The sequence below is a fragment of the Dermochelys coriacea genome, chromosome 11 (assembly GCF_009764565.3).
Source record: "Dermochelys coriacea isolate rDerCor1 chromosome 11, rDerCor1.pri.v4, whole genome shotgun sequence".
NCBI lineage: Eukaryota > Metazoa > Chordata > Testudines > Dermochelyidae > Dermochelys > Dermochelys coriacea.
The window spans coordinates 24,450,417-24,473,966 of NC_050078.2; the positions used below are offsets into that span (position 1 = coordinate 24,450,417).

At 39.1% G+C, this 23,550-nt stretch overlaps 1 long non-coding RNA gene across 1 annotated transcript in view; it reads left to right on the forward strand.

Moving 5' to 3' along the window:
- The window catches only part of LOC119863631, a 56,053-nt gene that overhangs the window by 21,835 nt on the left and 10,668 nt on the right, over window positions 1-23,550 (forward strand). The window contains exons 6-8 of the long non-coding RNA XR_006277928.1: window positions 728-835; window positions 1,009-1,391; window positions 18,112-18,559. This is a non-coding gene — a long non-coding RNA (uncharacterized LOC119863631). The remainder of the gene's footprint in view (window positions 1-727; window positions 836-1,008; window positions 1,392-18,111; window positions 18,560-23,550) is intronic.

Sequence of the window (23,550 nt, forward strand, 5' to 3'; positions counted from 1 at the left end):
TTTCAAAATGACTATTTGAACATTTTCTCTAGCAGGGATTACAGAACAAAGTTACATATGTGTCCGTTCCCCACCCTCCATCTACCCACTGGATTCTTTTTTACAGATCAGTTTTTAAAGCCTTAGTAACTGTAAAAAGATCTAAATTTGTATATCCATTTCCCATTAGGCAAAGCTGTCTGAAAATAGAAAAAGAGGAAGAGACTGCAAAATCTACCAAACAAATATAAAGAAACTGTTTTTGAAAGTAATTTAGGGTGCAATTCGATAAAAGTGTGTCTAGTTTGCACGCTTCTGATGTCTGCACAAGACTGTGCAAGCCTGGAGAAACAGAGTTTTATTTTAAATTGTGCACGGGTTTGCCTGCTGGGGAAGCTGGAAAGAATGTTTTATTTAATCTGATCTTTTGTATTTTATGAGTCTGAGCTGGTGTTAAAAATCCAGAAATTATCATGTTGATTTTGTAACGTTCGGAACTAAACATCTCTTCTCTGATTTTGTTCTGAATGTATTGTCTTTCATCATCTCAAAAGCTGTGGTGGGGTTAGCAGTTACAGAGCCAGGCATTAGGCCCTGGTTCCATTTCTATTGCAGGGTGTAGGCCGGCAATGCTAATACAGTTTTAGAGGCACCAATTTGGCACCCAGCCCATTTAGTTGGACTGGGTAGTGAGGAAATGCACTAGGGTGAAGAAAAGCTTTAACCTCCCTGCCTTCCCCCCCCACAGGCAAGAATTAAGAGAAAGACAGGAGGATCCTCAGGCCCACCTGAGCTCTGCCTCTTGCATGCTGTCTTACAGATATCCACCATGGAGTTGAGCTTCCACCATGTAAGAGTGAGTATGCTCTGCCTTACTTCCAAATCCTCCCCGCTCCCCATACAGTGAAATCACATCTGTCAGGGGCCCCCTATGGTTCTTGAGGTGGGGACAACATTTACCCCTTGGTCCTTCCACATACGTACATTCCCACTGATCTAGCTAATAAATGCTCTCTCTCCTTTCCTCAGGAGATGAAGAACACATTTAGAAAACATGGGCATGACACACGTACAGCAGTAAACTCAGATCCACCTGAATGGGCTTTGAGCTGGAGTTTGGCATTCTCAGCCTACGATTTAGGTGTTGGCCTGAGATTGGTGGCACATTACCCTACACCTCTGACAAGGTTAGCAGGATGTTCCAGGTATGTTTATGCTACACAGCATTGCCATGATCCTTGCCTGAGGGGGAAGACATGCATGAAATAAGGAGCCCTGAAAAGAAGAGGACATAGAAGCTGTGAAGCTTAGGTGGACATAAGTATGCTGGACCAGGAAGATAATGGGGGAGCAAGGACACCAGCTAGTGTTCCCTGAGCGTCCTGATTCTCAGAGACAGTCTGATAGCCAAGGTGAGTAGGGATAGGTTGATTATTGTGCATGTGTATTTGATTAATGGAGGGGTGGGCTAAGCAAATATAGTCTGTGTGATAGACAAATGGATGTAGGATAGGTTCTTTAATTCCAGTTAGTGCAGAGCAGTAAGGTGGTTCCCCATCTGCTGATGATGGATAGGCATCCTGCCATTCTGTGTTGGTGGTGCACAGGGGGCTCTGGCTATGCAAAAGGTGGAATCATTTGTGGAATGACTGCAGTATTTCAGGGTTCAGCATGAGTTTCTGCCTTACTCCTTTGAAGAGGTAATGAACTGTAATTGCTGAGGGATGGGCGTGCCTTAATCGGTCTGCATACCGGTGACTACTAGCACAGAGTTGGGGGTGAGTAATGTAAAACAGAGGATGTTGCTGTCTCTGGCTTAGCAACTGCCTGGCACTGTCCAGAAAGGATGCTGTAGAATCTGCAAGCATGCTTTCAGCCCTTGCCTTGGACAAAACACTCTGATGTCTGTTCTCACAATGTGAGGGGAGACTGGTAACTCCTATTAATGCTAATGGGACTTGTATGCCAAATATCCCATAGATCAAAAGGAGAATAGACTGCATGAAGATAACAAATGGATGTGCCAGCAACTCCTTGTGTGATGGGGCTTTAAGGACTGCATTTGTCATCATCATTCCTTTTATAAAACTGAATATATGCAGTTTTTTGTCTTTTGGAGAGAGGTCGCTTTCTTAAAGCCTAAGGGACAACTTGTCCAACAGCTCCCCCAGTAGCTCTCCATTCATTCCATCTTCCAGATCAGAATCACCCTATTTGTTTTCCACCCCTTTCTGGGCTTATTCCAGGCTATGTGGCTCGGCTCCATTCTCAGTTACACCCACTGATGTCAGTGGAGTTGCACTGGTGTAACCATGAGAAGAATTTGGCTCCTCGTCTTTTTACTCCCTTCCTCATTTGGTCCTTATAACACCAGCCATTTCCCTGTCTCTTCTCAGAATTTTGCCTTTATTGGTGTGAGAGTCTTCCACTCTGTAACTCCTGCCTCAAGATACAGCCTTACTGCTTCATATTCAATCTCAGCTGATACCGGATCTGTTCTCCTGGGCCCCTGCCTCTTCTTCCCTCCCTCCCGCTGCTCTCTGTACAATGTTTTATGATCCAGTTTGTATGAAAACACTGGATAATAAAAAGTCCTATAGTATTAATTTGAATTCTTTTTGGTGCAGCAAATCCAATAGTGTATGTTACTTCATCCTCTAATCTTCCCTTATCTATGATAATGCATAAGTTTAATTTTCATTAACTCCGGGGGGTGGGTGGGGTGGAGAGTGCTTCTTAAGCAGTTACTTCCTGGAGCTAAACTATTATCTTCCTTAAATACAGCTGTTTATATTATGCATAACATAATTCCTGTCATACAAATATATTATAACTCTTTGAAATACTTTGTGCTCTCAATTAGCATAAGTTTCAGTTTAGCTTTTATTTAAAAAAAATAGTGAAAAAGGCCCAGGGAACAGCACTTTCTATCTCCCTTTAGTAGAACTGGCTCTGAAGTGACCTCTGGCTTCTTGGGATGGAGCCAGCAGTGCTGCAGAGCTAGTACTTTCAACTTTAGGAGAAGAAAGTAAGTTTTAAGGGTAATGGGTGGAGGCAATAGGATTTCACACATCAGTGTCATTACAGATTTAGGGTCTAATTATTCACATTACAGTAGAGCCTCATCTGAGATCAGGCCCCCATTGTGACAGTCCCTGCCCCAAAGAGCTTACATTCTAAATAGACAAGAGAGAGAAAAGGTGGGAGAAGACACAAAGAGGTGAAGTGACTTGCCCAAAGTCACACAGCAAGTCAGAGCCCAGATCTATGATTCGGTACATTTGCAATTTATACTTAAGGGTTAAGTGCATGTCTTTACAAAACAGGGTGCCATTTCAAGGTGAGATCTAAGGTGGCATGAATTGCACATTGTGAATGGGTATACAGAATAGAGTCCAGGTCTGCTGTGTCCTCTGTCTAGTGTCCTATTCACTGGACCACACTGACTCTTTACCAGTCCTGAAGTAATCCTTACTCATATAAGTAGAGCTAATGAAGTCAATGGGACCAGTTTCTGGAATAAAAATTACTGTATGTGTAAGGTTTTGCAGTGTGAAGCCCTTAGAAGCAGCTTGCTGTCATTTCAGTGACTGTTACTTTTTCTCTAAGGGAGAGGACATGGAATGAATGATGAGGTGACCGAAAGGCACAATGGGGCTCCTTGGGATCACTGAGGGAAGACCTACATTTCGTTATAAGAATTCCTCTTCCACGCTTTCCTGATAACTTATTTAACATGTATATCATGGTAGCATCCAGCGGCTACAATCTGGATCAGGGCCCACTGTGCCTAAGTTCTTTACTAACATATGCAAAGAAACAGGATTAAATCCTGGCCCCAGTGAAGTCAATTTCAAAAACCCTCCAACTTCAGTGGGGACAGGATTTCACCCATGTCCCTATCTTGAGTTTACAAACTAAGAAGACAAGTGACATATGAAAGGTGCAGAGGAGAGGGATGCAATCAAATATATACATTTGCTGTACAAGAACTATATAAGAGTTAGGTATTAATATTCTTTATTATTGCTATTTTCAAGGAGTACTTGGTCCTGCCTCAGTGCAGGGGGCTGGATTAGATGACCTCTTGAGGTCCCTTCCAGACCTACGTTTCTATGATTCTATTATTCTACATGATTTACAATTCTTACAATTTATATTGAAGTTAAGTCTATGTCTTTACAAAACAGGGTGCCATTCAGAGGTGATAGGCAAGATGATGTGAATTGCACATCATAAGGTTTGGTTTATATCAATTTAGACTCCCTAGGCCAAAGTCATCCCTTGTTTGACTCTTAAGTCACTCTGTTGAAGTCAGTTGAATCAAACTAGGGATGACTTTGGCCCAGGGAATCTAATCTGCTGTAAACCACCTGCTGAGGGACCAGATGAAAAAGGTGCAGTAGAAAAAGTAAGAGGTGAGAGAAGTGAGAGGTGTAAGGAGGTGTAAATTAAAAGCTGGTCTTCCCTTGCATACTTTAACTTGTACCTTTTTTAGGCCCCTCAGTATGTAAGCAGCACAAATTCTCTTGCACTCACATACACTTACAGGTGCTTTTGCAATACCTTCAAATCACCTCTGAATTTGACCTCCCCTGCCTGATATAAACCCATTGTATATAAACCCATTTATGTGACTTTCTGCAGATGACACAAAGTCAATTTGATTCGTTTACATTGTAGTTGTATAGGGTAGGTCATAGTTAGCTTGGTTTGATTCATGTTTAATTTTAAAATCTACCTCTAATAACTCAAGAGTAACACACAGCATTTATAAAGTGCTTCACATCTTAAAAATGCTGCATCAGTATTAACAACTAACTAATTAGCAATGAATTTACTCAATTGTTTTCATGTATATGGTTTTATAAATAACTTTCTAAAAGGGTTGTGACATACTTGTACCATTATTTTTCTATGATAGCTGGAAAAAAAAATCCTGGAAACATATGTTTGTTTTTTTCCCTGCTTCTGATCACTCTGTTTGGAAAAACTGCCAAGTTTGACTCTAAACTTGCAAATACAGTAACTTTCTTCTTTGAAAATTTGAGTCTATAACCTCCGGAGCAGCTTTTGGTAGAAAGGATTGTTATGTTACTGACTCTTATGATCAATTTCATTTTCTTAAATTGATTTCATACACAAGGTTAACAGAGAAGGTCCAAACAAATGAATACATGTGCATTTATCTGACAGTATTTCATATACAAATAATGAAAGCAGTACATTATCAATTCTCCTTAGTAAGAAGTATTCTTCATGTTTTTATAAAAAGTACTTGAGAGCTGACTTTGAAGAAAGACTTTGAAAACTTGCCAAACCTTCTTTGTATTTTGAAAGTCCACATCAAGAAAGTAGTAAATAGTAATTGAGTGTAGGAAAAAGGAAACTATTAGTATTGTTTTCTTTTAAAGATAAAAAGAAAAATGCAGTGCAAAACTTCATAATCTCTGAAATGTGTATTTGTTATTTGAATCAATTTAAAACAATTGTCACTATTAACTTCATGTTAGCTTGCCTATTGAACTGCACAAAATAGCTCTATATCTGCTGGTTTCATGTATGTGAGGTTTTTTTCCCCCCCTCACTCTTTGGAGTTTTACAGTTTTAATTTATTTCCATTTAACTGCAGAGTTAAAACTATGCTAAGACTGTGCTTAAAAAAGTCCAGGATTGTTCAAACCTATATTCATTTTTCTAATTTAAGGACATCTATGCTTGATTTCCATAAACCAATAGTTCTTCAATACTCCTTTCTTGACACCCCTTTTTTATTTAATTAAACTAAAATATCCCTACTTTTTGCTTAATTTGTAGACAGATCCTGGGCCAAATTCTTTGCTGGAGTAAATTGGTTCAGCACCTATTCAAGTCACTACTCTATACCAGCAGAAAATGTGGCCATGTGACTTCCCTAGAAGTTATTTTTAATAAACATTTTGATATTTGTTTAGTGTGAAAATGCTCAAATAGAGATCAACTGTGTGCTTGGAAGGAACTACAGCGAACCCTCCCTATATACTGCAAAGGTTACAAGCTATCTCTCCTACTTGCATTGGTTCCAGGAATTTATATTGTGTAATTATATGTAATCAAGTGGTTAACTTGTCTTTTATCACTGATAATGCAGGTTGTACTTATGCATATATTAATTGCAATGCCATTAAGCTGTCCCATGTGTGAGCTAGTATTATGAGGCACTGCCTGTTCACTTTAGCTTTAAGTTCAATACATGTTCAGCTGAAAAGGAATCTACAGTGTATGTAAACTGTGAGAAACAGACGAGTTCACTGGAATTCTGGGTATGATGTAATGTATAGCTGCCATTTAAAAATGGAACATTTTGCCAACAATTTCCACACAGGTGTTCAGGGATTATTATGATGGACGTTATATAAGAATCAAGAGAGGGAGATGGATAGGTAGGCACAGAGGTGCATACAACTGATTGTAAATGTTGATTTTTTTAATGGGAACCACTGTATTATTCTATATAGAGAAAATATACATTTGTGTATAGAATGAAGGAGGTATTGCACCATGGGTTTTACTGGCATGAGTTTGAGTGACTACATTTCTTAGGAGTTGAAGAAAGATGCTGGATTTTCAGAGCTTGCAAAGACCCTTTCTGGCTTACCAGTGCATCATGTCTCATCATCATCTTATTTTCACACATATTGGCTCTGGACATCTCCTGCTTTTACTATTTTCAAAAAGTTTTTATTTAATTTTATAATACTCAACAAAACATGACACAGATAAAACTGTGATATACAATACATGAATAGAAATATAATGCAAACATATATGAAAATGCTATCGTATTGTCTGTACCTCCAGTTGTCCATTGGTAAAATGGATTTAATGATGCATACCTAAAAGGTGAGTTACGAGGCTTAAGTCTGATCATACCTTCTGGCCAAAATATTTGTGGGATGTTGACAAGATGACCAACAAACTCTGGGGATTATGGGGAGAGGGTTTAACCAAATCTTTCACTCAGTGGAGAGGCTTAGTTGTCCTATGGGTAGGGCAAGAGAATATAGTCTCACAACTCTGTACATCTGTGGGAAAGTGAATGCCTAGTTGTTCAAAGGGGCATTCATTTTACTTTGCTATGCTGGCTTCAACTTTGTTGGCAGAGCAATTCCTTTGGCTGTGTCATTGTCATAGGCAATAGGGAGGGATGCAAAGGGAATTAATGATGCATCCAGTGAGAGCTGTTCTTCCCCATCACCTACTCCCATACCCCAAATCCTGCGCTGGAAGACTCTGAAGTAGAGTAACTTCCTTAGGATCATAGAGCATTTGGAGGATGGTGCCATAGAGCTGGAACTCTTCACACCCTATACTTCAATGACAGCCTTTTTGGACCATGCTCCTCTATGCTTACAGAAGCAGAGGAGACAATCAAGGCCTTATTTACTTAATGTTTGTAAAGTGCCATGAGCCCCTCAGATGCATGTTACCAGCATCTCATTATTATTACTCACTAAAGAAAAAAAATCTTGCTAATATGAATGTTTCAGTAAAAATACACTGATTTTTCAGATTTCCCTTCTCAGTTTGACAACAAAATTTTTACACTTGCAGAAGAAGTGAGATTTTAGAAGGGCCTTCTTCTGATACCCAACACCATGCAGGACACAGGTGATGCAGAATTTCACATTTCTCTTTATGGCGAGGATGTACCCAAATAACTCTGCAAAATCACTAGCATAGAAGCTATGAGTGTCCACCAAAAGGAAAATACATCTTCATATAGGGTGAAATCCTGGTCCTACCCAAGTAAATGAGAATTTTGCCATGGCTTTCAATGGGGCCAGGATTTCACCCATGATATTTCAAAATTGATGTAGCTCCATGGAGTTGGGTAGGAACAGTTTTATAAAGTGGTGCTCTTTAAAATTTGATTTTTAAATTTTAAAAATGTAAAAGACAGTGGTCTGTGGTCATCCCTGGTGAAGCTCCATCAAATTCAGTCGCATTCCATCATGGATGAATTTGGACCTGTTTGTTTATTTAGAGGTTGTTTAAATGTTCTTTACCCTTCTCAACTACAAAAGTATACTGCTTTATTCCTGACAGTGTTGTTGTTCCTATAGGGAAGCAGAATTTCATCAAGTTAAACTTTTCTGTTTGCAAGGTTAAAAGGCAGAAGGCCAGATTCACCTCTGTTATGCCAGTGACATAAAAAAAGTTAGTTTGGCTTTATACTGGTGTAATCAAAAGCAGAATTTGTCTTACAGATTTTTCCATACATAAAGTTCACTTTGCTAACTCTCAATATGTAAAGCCACATTTCGTACTGAGCCACAATTTACCTAGCCATAATGGATTAGAGTGGTGCCTTATGGATTATCCATATTATCTATGATATCTCCATTCTAAGTGACTACTACTGATCAGTACATAAAATAAATTGCTTTTATTATGTCTTCTACTGCATATCTGCCTGTTGTTGCACCACATTCCTAAGCAGACATCCAAATTTACCTTATTAAGCAATGATACAAATAATACAATCCTAAATGTGTTTTTGTTTTGTTTTTTTGTCATAATGATGACCTCAACTGTGCATTCCTTTTTCACAGAATGAATGAATTTTCAGTGTGCAAGGAATGCTGGTTTGGGCCCTATATCTTTGGGAAATACTATTCTGGAAAGATGCAGTTATCCTATGTGTTGTTATGATAGCAAGTCTGAGTGGAACTCCCTGTCTCTCTGCATTATTTTGTTTTACCTTAGGTCACTGTAACTGAGTGGTTGATGAAATATGATTTGAAAATGTTCCTTAATGCCTGCTGCAAGGGGGCCCCACCCCATCCTTCCCTTATTTAAAACATTCCTAAAGCCATTTTCCAATGAAATCCCACTCAAGTGGACTGACTCACATCAGAAGACATTCCAGAAAGAAGAATAATTACACCATTGCTGGAATTGATGTAATGGTGTTTTTCAGGATACTTTAATAGACATGAGTGATGTTTTGGCAGGCAGTTGAAATAACCCTAGATATCTGATTGCATTACTGACTACAACCAAGGGGCATCTCTGGGGAAAGAGTATTACTTGAGGTACTTTCTTCATATTTGTAACTTGCCCTAGTTATCTTTTAACACGATACAGGATTTTTTTTTTTAAAAAGACAGACATATTGGAGAGTTTAATGGAGAAGTATAACAAAATGTATTTACAAACTGAATTCTAAACATACACAGATTCCAAGAGACAGGCTTATGTAAACATCAACATAATTCTCTGGGTTATGTGCTGTTTAAAATAACATTCAGTTATGGATTTAGCCCAAAAGGTTGTCACTTAACAGCAGCATTTCTTTTGTAATCTGTATGGTTTGGATTTATTATAATTTTAATTTTATCTTTAAAAGGTAATGGAAATGGTTCTTCCCCCTTCTGGGGAATATTCTGAACATTACATTCATTGCCCTCAGCTATTTAATTGAGCTTTGGTACAATTTAACACTTGTACTTCTCATATATGTAGTTTTGGGGCTGGATGTTGATTAGCGGTAATGTAGACGAGTGGAGGGTTGGCAGGCAGTAAGGCGCACGACGCCTGTGAAGATGCATTAGAATGACATGTACTATGACTCTCCAAGAGAGTAGCACCAGGGCAAGTGAAGAGACAGGGAATGCGGGGAGCCAGGATAAACTGGCCAGAAGAGATGACTGCACACAAGTGAGTTAGGGAAGCAAACTGCCTTATTTTCAAGGCTGTAATAAGTTATTTCCTTTCTCCCACTCCTGGAGCAAGAAGGGAGGAACTGTGAGTCAATTCCTTCCCAGGGCTATTTCTGAGGTAGCGAAGCTAAGTGCCACCTGATACTCCAGGCTGTCCCTAAAAGGCCTAATGTTATCCTAATTTATTAAAAATCTGTCACTCTCTCATAGAAATATGTTTATTCTTTCTCTCTCTTTGTATGTGTTTTAATACCATACTTATCACTATGGTATTCTTATTATTAAAGTTAGTAAACACACTGGACCGAAGTGTGCCCTTGTTTAACATCCACACAGCCCCACTGAGGGCTCAATCATTGCCTTCACATCTAAGCTATATATTAAAAAAAAAAAAATCTGAGCATTGATGTTCCTGTTTTTATTTCTCAAAGCCTAGTCATTTAGCTACTCTCCTCAGGTAGGTCTTTTTCTTGGTCTGGCATGCTGATAAGCCTTCACACTTGGCTGAGCCTGAGGTGCGTTTGTGCAAAGCCAGATTGTTTTAGTTAACATGATCAGTGAACTCACTGTTCTACCTGGATGTCTGGGAGAATTGCCAAGAGATTTCCCAACATTTCAATCAGAGACATAGGCTATAAAGCTGTCAGTTTTCTTGTAGGCCAATTTGCCTTTGCCATGGTTCTAACATTCTATTCATTTATAAAGAAATCAGCCCAGGTCTTTTGGGGTAATATTTTATGCTGGTTTCAGTTTGAAGAATGATTCTTTCTTTCTTAAAGATACATTTTAAAAGAGCATTTCCTGACACAGGAAAAAATTTCACACTATGATTTTGACACAATAGAAAAAAAGAGAGCTTCCATTATTATTATTTATTATTTGCAGTGCTTGAGCCTGGCTCTTTTCATATATTGCCCCAATCTCAAGTGACTCTCTTCTTAAACAAAGAAATTGAGCTATTCAGGTCAAATATTCAAGGATAATATTGGTCTGAGAAGTAATTATAATCAGAGATATGTTAAACTACCTGAAAATTATTCACTTTCACAGCAAAAAATATACTTACAAGTTTACGGGTTGTGGGTCATTGTCATCCACCCTTTTCCCATTTGCTATAATAAATTTTGGTGAAATAGCTACTACTGAGTACTGAATTTAAAAGATTTGTTTTCCCAAGCATTCCATGTTCACCACGTTGTGCCAGATTACATCATATAACCTCCAACTATGTCATGTCACTTTTTTCAGATGACTTGATGCAGTGGGTTGTAGTATCACATCCACTTGACATTTCTTTAATATTCTCCATGGGAAGTTTTTGATATTTGGTTCCTTGGATATTTTTCAAATGTATCAGCTTGGTATTTTTATGACTTGACCGGGCAATGAAAAGTGTAGATGATTCATATTGTTCAGCAATATTTCAAATTGCATTGAACGGATGAAATACGTGATGGAAGTGGAGAGAGAATGCAGAGTATGGAAGCATAGCACTCAGTAAGCCTGCAGGAAAGGTAAGCAGAACCATCAAATATAGTTTGTAGGAGTTCTCCTGCTATTTAATGATTTTGAAGTTTTTTAGGCCTGCAGGTCAACATCCCAAGAAGATGTCGGTGCAACTAAGAAGGAAGATCAAGAACCTGGAAGATAGGGAGAGACAGGTTCTCTGAAAGGGAAAGCTGGAAATGAAGCAGGTTAAGAGCTTCACCTGTCACAGAAGAATTACACTTGCAATAAGGCAGATGTCAAAAGGACAGTATTAGCTTGGAAGACTTCAAAACAGGTGTTTGGAAGAAGGAGGGAATCTCATTCATAACCTAAACTGAAAATATTCAACATAAACAGCAACTTACTTACTTCAATACAATTTGAAATATTGCTGAACAATATGAATCATCTACACTTTTCATTGCCCGGTCAAGTCGTAAAAATACCAACTATATAAAGCCTTGACAAATTCACCTGTCTGGTGCCTCATGCAGCTGATTTATCTGCCTGGACAGGTGGAAAACTGCCTAGACTTATCTGTGAGTAAAGTGGAGTTGTTAGTGCAGTGCCATTGAGGAAGTGCTTTCTCTCACTGCAGCAGTCGGAGTAAGCATGTTACAGTGCTACAAATTAGCAGACCGCTTTAAAACAGTTCCCAAGCATTGAAATTAGAAGTGCTTAATGCAGAATTCATATTTTCTAGCTCAGGCACAACGGGACTCTGGTGAATTTAATTTTTATTGCTTTCATGTTTTAACAGTCATTTGTCTTTTGGAGGCAATCATGGGAGCTGCATTACAGCAGGACATATGAAGATTCTTGTTTTGCATCTTGTAATCCTGATGATATTAATTCTTTACTACAAGCAAATGCCACCTGGAAAATAAAATTCTGTTCTTCCACTTGTTCTCATGTTGCACAATACTCCTACTGAAATAAATGGATCTCTCTATAGAGTAACATTCTATTCAATGTGATAAGAAGAAAAGGAGTACTTGTGGCACCTTAGAGACTAACAAATTTATTTGAGCATAAGCTTTTGTGAGCTACAGCTCACTTCCATTCAGTGGAAAATACAGTGGGGAGATTTATATACATAGAGAACAAGAAACAATGGGTGTTACCATACATACTGTAACCAGAGTCATCACTTAAGGTGAGCTATTACCAGCAGGAGAGCAGGGAACAGGAACCTTTTGTAGTGATAATCAAGATGGGCCATTTCTGACAATTGACAAGAATGTCTGAGGAACAGTGCGGGCGGGGGATAAACATGGGGAAGTAGTTTTACTTTGTGTAATGACCCATCCACTCCCAGTCTCTATTCAAGCCTAAGTTAATTGTATTCAGTTTGCAAATTAATTCCAATTCAACAGTCTCTCCTTGGAGTCTGTTTCTGAAGTTTTTTTGTTGAAGTATTGCCACTTTTAGGTCTGTAATCATGAATAGGTTGAAATATGAACAAGAGGCTGCTCGGCAGGTCTCCAACACCACTTTCTACAAGCCATTACCCTCTGATCCCACTGAGGGTTACCAAAAGAAACTACAGCATTTGCTCAGGAAACTCCCTGAAAAAGCCCAAGAACAAATCTGCACAGACACATCCTTAGAACCTGGGGTTTTCTATCTGCTACCCAAGATCCATAAACCTGGAAATCCTGGACGCCCCATCATCTCAGACATAGGCACCTTGACAGCAGGATTGTCTGGCTATGTAGACTCCCTCCTCAGGCCCTATGCTACCAGCACTCCCAGCAATCTTCAAGACACCACTGACTTCCTGAGGAAACTACAATCCATCGGTGATCTTCCTAAAAACACCATCCTGGCCACTATGGATGTAGAAGCCCTCTACACCAACATTCCACACAAAGATGGACTACAAGCCGTCAGGAACAGTATCCCCGATAATGTCACGGCTAACCTGGTGGCTGAACTTTGTGATTTTGTCCTCACCCATAACTATTTCACATTTGGGGACAATGTATACCTTCAAATCAGCAGCACTGCTATAGGTACCTGCATCGCCCCACAGTATGCCAACATTTTTATGGCTGACTTAGAACAACGCTTCCTCAGCTCTCGTCCCCTAATGCCCCTACTCTACTTGCGCTACATTGGTGACATCTTCATCATCTGGACCCATGGAAAAGATGCCCTTGAGGAATTCCACCATGATTTCAACAATTTCCATCCCACCATCAACCTCAGCCTGGACCAGTCCACACAAGAGATCCACTTCCTGGACACTATGGTGCTAATAACCGATGGTCACATAAACACCACCGTATACCGGAAACCCACTGACCGCTATTCCTACCTACATGCCTCCAGCTTTCATCCAGACCACACCACACAATCCATTGTCTACAGCCAAGCTCTACGATACAACCAAATTTGCTCCAACCCCTCAGACAGACAATAACACCTACAAGATCTCTATCAAGCATTCTTACAACTACAATACCCACCTGCTGAAGTGAAGAAACAGATTGACAGAGCCAGAAGAGTACCCAGAAGTCACCTACTACAGGACAGGCCCAACAAAGAAAAGAACAGAACGCCACTAGCCATCACCTTCAGTCCCCAGTTAAAACCTCTCCAATGCATCATCGAGGATCTACAACCTATCCTGAAGGACAACCCATCACTCTCACAGATCTTGGTAGACAGGCCAGTCCTTGCTTACAGACAGCCCCCCAATCTGAAGCAAATACTCACCAGCAACCACACATCACACAACAGAAGCACTAACCCAGGAACCTATCCTTGCAACAAAGTCTGTTGCCAACTGTGTCCACATATCTATTCAGGAGACACTATCATAAGGCCTAATCACATCAGCCGCACTATCAGAGGCTCGTTCACCTGCACATCTACTAATGTGATATATGCCATCATGTGCCAGCAATGCCCCTCTGCCATGTATATTGGTCAAACTGGACAGTCTCTACGTAAAAGAATAAATGGACACAAATGAGACGTCAAGAATTATAACATTCAAAAACCAGTCGGAGAACACTTCAATCTCTCTGGTTACAGACCTAAAAGTGACAATACTTCAACAAAAAAACTTCAAAAACAGACTCCAATGAGAGACTGCTGAATTGGAATTAATTAGCAAACTGGATACAATTAACTTAGGCTTGAATGGAGACTGGGACTGGATGGGTCATTACACAAAGTAAAACTATTTCCCCATGTTTATTCCCCCCCGCCCCCCCCCCACTGCTCCTCAGACAATCTTGTCAACTGCTGGAAATTGCCCACCTTGATTATCACTACAAGAGGTCCCCATCCCCCACTCTCCTGCTGGTAATAGCTCACTTTAAGTGATCACTCTGGTTACAGTGTATATGGTAACACCCATTGTTTCATGTTCTCTACGTACATAAATCTCCCCACTGTATTTTCCACTGAATGCATCCAATGAAGTGAGCTGTAGCTCATGAAAGGTTATGCTCAAATAAATTTGTTAGTCTCTAAGGTGCCACAAGTACTCCTTTTCTTTTTGCAAATACAGACTAACACGGCTGCTACTCTGAAATGTGATAAAAGTAGCAGAATCTGCTCCACAGCCATTTGGATTCTGGAGAAAAGAGTTTCTATCACAGAATTAAGTGGATACAGAAATATCCAAGGTCATATCCTTAGGTATTAACTGGTGTAGCTCTATTGACTACAATTAAACTATGTTGATTTATACCAGCTAAAGATCTGGCTCATAAACATTTAAACGAGTGTTGTAATTTTTGGAAAATATCATCAGTCTCCACAAAGAGTTACGTGATGTTATATTATTTAAAATTGTGTACTAAAACCTATGTTTTTTATAGTTATGTCAATCTTCCCCCATCTAAAATGTGCCAGAATCTACCGTTACCAAAATTTACCATGGTGCCATGTACTGTATGTAAGAAATCAGAGACCATGATTGCCATGCTCATTACTGTTTCATTGCTTGATGATTGGGAAATCTTTTTTCCTTCATTGTCTGATTTTTATATTGTCCGCAACAAGGCAAGGTCTTTGATGTTTTGTAACATTCTTCAGCATCACTAGAAAACAACTTGTTTTCTTAATTTTCAGTGGTTTATAACTGACTATAGAAGATCTTTTGGATTTAACCCCTAGTCACATATAAAATATGTGGCCATTCTGAACCAGTATGGGTTTTAGCCCTGATGTCCCAGACAAATTCTAATTTGGATAATTAAATCCTATCTACATAAATTCCCAATGCAATTTTAATTGGATACAGGATTTTCCATTTCTAGTGCTAAATAATTGTGCAGTATTGATGTATGCTGTTAAACAGCTGATATGTTCTTTTTCAGAGGTTGCTGAATTTCATTGGTAAGTGAAACCACCCCTGAATGTATAAAGACACAAATCTTGAGAAATGCTGGATGTTCTTAGGATCAGGCACAAAGTTTGCCAAATGTTTTTGGCATTGAGATGAATGGCACTGTAGAACTGTAAAATATCATTTGATATTTCTAATCAAGTTATTCCAAATCTTCAAAGCTGTAGCCACACTAATGAATCACAAAAAAAACCAAAATAGATCTTTATACAGTATAACTTATTAGGGGACTACAGCGGTTGGACTGAGTGATCTGAGAGAGAGAGTTAGGCAAACATGGTTGTCCAGATATTGGTATGGAACTATTATGTCATTCAAACAAACCCTCCCCCACCCCCACTGTGGATGGTATTGACTTGGGAAAAAACAACCAAAGTGATAAGGGATTTATACTATTTGTGGAAGCAATACACTTACTTATTTTAAGAGATATAAAACATTGTCTCTTTTGCCTTTGGCTGATGGAAGCAGGGGCAGACCTATTATCATATAAAATGTATTGCATTATTTGTGATGTCCTGCAGAGATTTTTTCATGATTTTCTGTGGGACCGCAGAGACAACTTGGAGGGAAAATCACTATACTTTTGATACATTTGCCATATTTTTCAGCTGAGGGTGTAGTCCTAGCTGAATGATTTTGTACATAATGGTCACTCACCCATCATCCTATTTAACAGATTCGCTCAACAACATTTAAATGCTGAAGGCATTTAACCAGCCATAGTGAAATCTGTTGTGGATATGTAGCTTTTTATGGGCAACCTTAGTGATCATGCTAGCCCCAGGTCCTGTGATGGATTCTTTACTCTGACAGTTTTGATGGAAACTGTTTTACAGGGAAATATGTTTGGCAAGGAGTGGCTGTAGTATTAAATGAAGCTCATTGAGTCACCCCTTGCTTGTGTGACATATCAGATTGTATTAACCTGGTTCCACAAAGGGAAAAAAATCAATACGTATGCAAATTTGACAAAGTTTTAAAAACTATTTACTGTTACCATGACAAAAGATGTCTCCAGCTGTGAGAGGCCTAGAAGTTGACCTTGCTCATGTCCGTGGGGTAAATGGATCAGTTGGCTTGCCAGAAGATCAGCTGAAGTAAAACTAGTGTTAATCATTTACTAATGATCATCATCTATTTTGAGAGCAGTCACATTTTCTTTTCTCATAAAAAATGATGCTAAATTAATAGGCTACCCAAAACATTTGAAATCTTACAGATTATTTAAACATTTACAATAGACTACATACCATGGGTGACATTCATACCTGTACATAGAGACTGCACACCACTTAAGTCTTCAGAGTATACAGTCAATATTTTCATGAGAATCAATATCTACCTAACATACCAGATTTCAGTCAAGTGGGGTTTTCAAGTTTCTGGATTCCACAATCCTAGAACTTAGAACTATACTGAAGGAGCAGCTACAAAATAATATTAAAAGGTTGCTTGGTGGACCCCATCAAGATGTTTTTTCAGGGATAATGTGCCCCAGTTGATATCAAACCCAAAATTTAGTTCATGAGGGTCATTGCTGGCACTAAGAAATATTTAGGAAAGTGATCTTGAAATATTAGCATCCTCAGAAGTCATTTGAGTTTGGTTGTCCCTTAGCAAGGTTCTCTCAGTCTAGATTTTTTTCAGTTTCTTTTCTGAAGATATAAACAGCGGATTCAATATGATTACAAGGGCCTCAAAATGTATCTGGAAAAAAAAGGATACATAATATATTTTCACTGATTCAGCCTCAATATAGTCCACATTCATATCCATCACTCATCAAAGAATTAGTATTATCCTTGAATCCCTATTTTGTAAAATATGTCTGTAAAGTACTTACTCTGTTTTCACTATCAAAACGGAAAAGAAAACAGGCATAATGTTGGAACTAGAGAGAATAATGATTCTATTAGGTTTGGGATTTCAATTGGTCCCTAACACAGCTAGAGAAGTTTGGCTTAACACAGCAACAGGGTTAGATGCATGATATATTTAGGACACAGCTTCAAAATAGAGATCTCTCCAGTTGTCTAATTAGACAATGTGTGCGTGTATAGATATAGGAGGGGAGAGGGGTGTGTCTGTGGGTGGCTGGCTGTGTGAGCTGGTTTTCAGCAGGGTGAAACTAAAAGATGTTAACTGTTAATGGAAATGGTTTCTCTTCCATACAAATCTGATAACCCTGGCTTAGGGATGTGGAAACCTGGCACACACTAAAAGTATGAGAGGAATTTTGGATTGGTTTGAAAACAAATGCTTGAGGGGGATCATGAAGATCATGTGGATGGACAGTGAGGATTTAAACCATTTAGGAGATGAGCAGGTAGAGATAGTAGGCAGAGGTGGTGCAGAATAGGAAACTCCACTATTCAGGGTAGCAGACTGTCAAGATAAGTAAAGAAGTAGCCCTTCAAGTATGGAAGGGACTATGTCTGTTGGAGAGATTTAGGGCCTGATTAAGCAAAGAACTTACACATACTTAACTTTAAGCATGCACAGAACTTAAGTCCTATTAAAATCTACATAAATATCTGCCTAAAGTTAAGTAGGTGCTTTAATATTTTTCAGATGCAGAATTGGGGCCTCAATGAATCATGACCTATGTATCAAGCAAACAATGGAAACCCACAATAAGAACTGGTGTCAGATATAAAGAAGTGGAGAGAGAGCATTCTGAATTTTGAAGGCATCAATAGGAGCTCATGATGATTTAAGGATTATGATGATGATGTGCACCATATATGTGGTTATATGCACTCTCCTAATTAAAAAAATACTTTAGTCAATGATACTTGTTAATCAGTATCTTATTTACATAAAGAGGTAGAATCAATGGAGAGCCTCCAGAACATTTGAGGAAAATCTGTGGATTTTCTTCTGGAGTTTTAGTTTTCATTCTCCTCCTGTATTTTAGACTAAGCATCATAGTGGATCAGACCAAAGGACCATCTAGCCCAGTATCCTGTCTTCCGAGAGCGGCCAATGCCAAGTGCTTCAGAGGGAGTGAGCAGATCAGGTAATCATCAAGTGATCATTGTATTACAGAAGGTACTGCAGGTGGTTCAAAAATATTTATTAACTTATTAAATTGAACTACCTTCCCTGCCACTGCATCACATTTTATGGGAAAAGCACACAAAACTTCACTAGGTGCACTGCAAAAGTCTGGCCCTTTTTGTTGAAAGTAATATAAACACTACTTATAGCTCCATTGTTAGGAAGGCAGTAAGCACCTTACGTATCTGTTATATCTCTGATTGCGCTTTGAGACATGCAGTCTTATTCCTATCAAATCAATGGAACTCCAAGGTGTGACAAATATACCCACCCTGATTAGCATTCACAGGATGATTCTGGGATGGAGATTAGCAGTGCAAAGTTTTATAATGTTGGCGCTTCAATATAAGGCTTTAAGTTTAACACCCCATTAAGATGAATGGGCAGATTCACATTTCTCTTAGTAGTATCATGTGTCAGTCTGTAAACAGACCCATAAAGGCAACAGTGAATTGGTTTGTACTCTCAGAGTTAACATCACCATATAAAAAGGCTGGAAACAGAAATCGTTTAAAATGCTCATGAAACAATAAAAACTGGGGAAAACCTAACTCCATAGAGTGTGTTAAACTTGCACACCTGCAGATTTCTGCCTTCACAGATGGTCATTTGTCAGAAAGGCAGCAAGACAGGCAATGATTTGCATGGCTTGTGCAAGCATAGTTGGTCAGGCACTGTGTGTCTACAGACCTCCACCCCTCTGAGGATGGTGCAGAGCCCAAGTTAAGGCTACTTCTGGCAACATTCACTTGTGGATATTGGTTGGCATATCTTCTACCAATAGAGAGGAGAATGCTCTACACAGTAGCTTCTCACTAGCCCTCCATGAACTCCACAAACCCTGGAGCCCCAGTCCCAGAGAGGTTCCACAGAGGGGCTTTTCTGGAATGATGGAAGGGGGAATGATGCTGGGGACTCAGCACTACATACCCCATCCATATTCTGTGGAAAAAGCTACCCGAGCATGTGAAAATTTAATAAGCATGAATGATTTTGAGCCTCACAGAGCCTGGGTGAGGTTGGTAAGTATTATTTCCCCCATTTACATATGGGGTAAAGGCAGCACCGAAAGAGTAAGTGACTTGCTGAAGGACAGGCTGCTGATTTCCAGTTCAATGCTTTTACCATTAGCATATCTTCCCTTCTTCCTCCACACAGTATAGCACTTTCTGACACATTCTGATGCCATTGCCAAGCTATACAATGTGCAGCTTCACTGGAACAATAAATCCACACTTTTGATTTAGCATAACAATCCATTGAAATTAGCATTAATTTTTCTCACCAACCCCTACCTACTGTACCACATCTGCAAGGTTACAAGTCTGTAATATTTCATCTATTACATGACTCTGTTATAACTATAGCCAATGATTAATGTAGGGTTAATAATTTTGTCTGATGGAAGTTGGTATAAGAGAGCGATTGTTGCTGACTGAAACCTTATTAGGCTCCCTTTTGCTTGGTTTAGAGAACAGATTACTGTGTGCTTCACCTACTCAGCAACAAGCTTTTCCATAAAAAGACAAGAGTAAGAATATACCTGGAGGAACAAACTGTTTTCAGCTTGAAATTAACATACACACAATAGTCTGACACATCTTCAATTTGGTGCATGGCAAACTAGCTCATTATGTTCAGCATATATGTGTAGCATATAGTAATAACTCCTTTGGAACCATTAAGTGGTAATGCCACCAAACCACTATGCATTTGACTAGCTTTGCCCAAACTATGCCAGGTTTATGTGACAAACTGGTGAGTAAAAATTGTATCCTTGATGCACATCACTCCACTGTAAACCCTGTTCCTGTTTTAAAAGCACATTGCTGTTCTAGTGTCAGATAGAGGAAGTCTTGCAGCAAAGGGTCATAGTCCTATGAAACCAGTGCCTCTGTGCTGTGCATCTGCCCACATTTGGGATTTAAGAAAGTCTGTATATAACTGTGGATCTCTAGTTATGCACTCATCCTACTCACTGAAACGATCGGCTCCTCAGATTTTTTTGCATTTGAGTCTGAAATGTACAAAAGAGGGCTTGGTTTGACCAAAGCAGAGTGAAATCAGCCCCAAATGGCCTAAAGCTATATTACACCTGCAGACAAAAGGTGAATTTATAGGAAAAAATTGACCATAACTTAATGTTGACATTAGCTGAAGTAACTTGCACTCTTCAGCATGCACAGCTGTACTATCACTAGGGAATTTTTTGGCTACATGTGAATTTACACATCTGTCAAATAATTTGAAGATCCATAGGCAAACTTTAGCACTCAGGAACATTGTGTGGATTTGTGACACTTCCTGTAGGATTTTGAGTTCACAAAACAGTGAATGGATTGCAATTTTACAAGACCTTTTTGCCGATATAGTATAGGGCCAAATTCTTGTCCCAGTTACACCAGTGTCATCTAATTGAAATCAAAGCCTTGACTCCAGAATGCTGAAACCCACCTTTCTACATAGTCCAAGAAACAGAACAAAATTGCTCTTGTGCTTAGGTGCCTCCATGTACTTCTTACTCATTTTAGTATCTATTTCAAAATTGTATGTGGGTTTCCTCCCATGGAGCTTGTCTCTGTTGTTATTTGTATTACAATAGCAACTATAAGCCCCAACCAAGACTGGGACCTCATTGTGCTATGTTCAGAGCCAAGAACTGAACCCAGAGTTTACTATCTTAGGTTAGTGCTTTAAGTACAAGACCATACTTCCTTTCCTCTGCTTTATTCCTGCCACATTCATCTATTCCTTCTGTCTTGTCTCACCCTCTTTGTGTGCACTGCAGTTTCCTTCTCATTGACTCTTCAGCTCTTTTAAAAAGCTCATATTGAAGCTTCTGTCCTACATTTCTCATGGTTTTTATTTTCTGTCTTTCTTGTAAGCCTTCATATTGAGGCAACATAGTCTAGTGGACTAAGCACAGGACTGGGGAACCTTGAATTACTGAGTCCTAAATCTGATACTGCTATTAGCTCATTAGGTGGTCTTAGGAAACCTCTTTGTGTCTCAATTTCTCCATCTGTAAAATGGGGGATAATGCTAATGACCTAGATCAGTGTTTCCCAAACTTGGGACGCCGATTGTTCAGGGAAAGCCCCTGGAGGGCCAGGTTTGTTTACCTGAAGGTTCGGCTGATTGCGGCTCCCACTGGCCGCGGTTCACCGCTGCAGGCCAATGGGGGCTATGGGAAGCAGTGCAGGCTGAGGGATGTACCGGCTGTTACTTCCCGCAGCCCCCTTTGGCCTGGAGTGGCGAACTGCGGCCAGTGGGAGCCGCGATCGGCCAAACCTGTGGACGCAGCAGGTAAACAAACTGGCCCAGCCCGCCAGGGGTTTTCCCTGAACAAGTGGCGTCCCAAGTTTGGGAAACACTAACCTAGATCATAGGGATGTTGTGATGTTTAATTAGCTAACATCTATAAAGTCCTATATTAAATGCTAAGTATTTGTATAATTTTTAGGATAGAATGTCTTTATACCACTGTTTTCTGAAATTTACACTGTAGACTGCTGTCATGTATTTAAATATGTAAAGCATTTTGGGATACAGTTCATATGCTCCATTATGTAAAATATGGTTGTATTGTGCATATGGCAAATCATTAGGCATCATTTTTTAAAACTTCATAATTGTAGGACAAACACGAGTAAAGTTTTCCTTTAATTGTTGAATATCATCGTGTGATAAGCACAAAAGAATGGAAATGGCTTATCAGAATTGTGAGGCCGAGTTGTAGAATATTGAGATATGTTGGTGGTATGAGTTGCAGGTAAAAAGTGATTTTTAAAATTAATTTATCAACTAGTTTGTGCCATGGCCTAGCATGCAGGGTAATTGGGACAGACTCCAGGCTTGAGGTTAGGTTGCTGAATTTGGTTCAGTTTAAAGCAGTGGACATTTTGACTTTATACCATGTATCTGTCTGTTTGGAACCTGGCACTTAACAATTCCTTTTATACTTGGCAGGATAACTGATATATTTTCAGGTCTGAAAATTATTATGCCAACATGTAAGTGTTTGGATCTTCAGCAAGGAGTCTTGAATGAAGACACATTTTTTAAGTTTAGAAGCTCTAGATACAGGGCTAAAATATTGGATGAACACTGAGCGTATATTTCTATATATATTTTAAGAGATGATCTTCATGCACCTCCAATAGCCTATCCATTTACCAAATCCAGAAACACAAATCCATCAGCATCAAAGGGCAGAACTTAAGAAGTTCAGTTGTCACAACAGCACAGAGAAGTCCACCAACATTTTGGTGCAAGACCTTTTTTCTTCCCAAGAGCAACATCTGCTCCTTAGCATGCTGCTCATTTACATGGCAATACTCCAGTCACTCTTCCAGTGCGCAGCTCTTGAATAGTAGTGCTGGTGTCTGAGCTCTGGAAGAAACCAAATGGTTTGGGTGTGCTTTGTGTGCAATGAGTTATTCCTACAGTGTGCTTATTTATAATAATGGGCATTCATTATCATGAGAGAGCCTTTTTTGCTCAATAGTCATCACAGTACATACTGTGAATACATCTTGACAATAGTTTGCATTTGTGTATTATGGACCCATAATACGTATTTCCATGTGTGTATAAATCTGTAATACTGAATGAATAGTAAAAAAAAAAAATCCTTAGGAAATTGCATGAACAGTAACTCCTTTTAAAATATTATATCTTGGCCAATTTTTTTTATTTCCAAATATCCTAGTCCACATTGTAGACTAACAGCCTGCCAATTTCACTTAAAAGTAGCCAATTTTTAAGTTACAGAAGCACAAAGAGCAGTGGAATATTCTTTTTTTAGGACTCACTCCTCTAACTTAAACAAAAATTATAACATTTTTATTGCTTTGCCCAAATCTCTGAAAAATGTTTTTGCTGTAATTCAGGCTGGATCATTTTTTTCCTGCTCTGTTGTACACTACAAAATTTAGAGCTTAGTTTTCT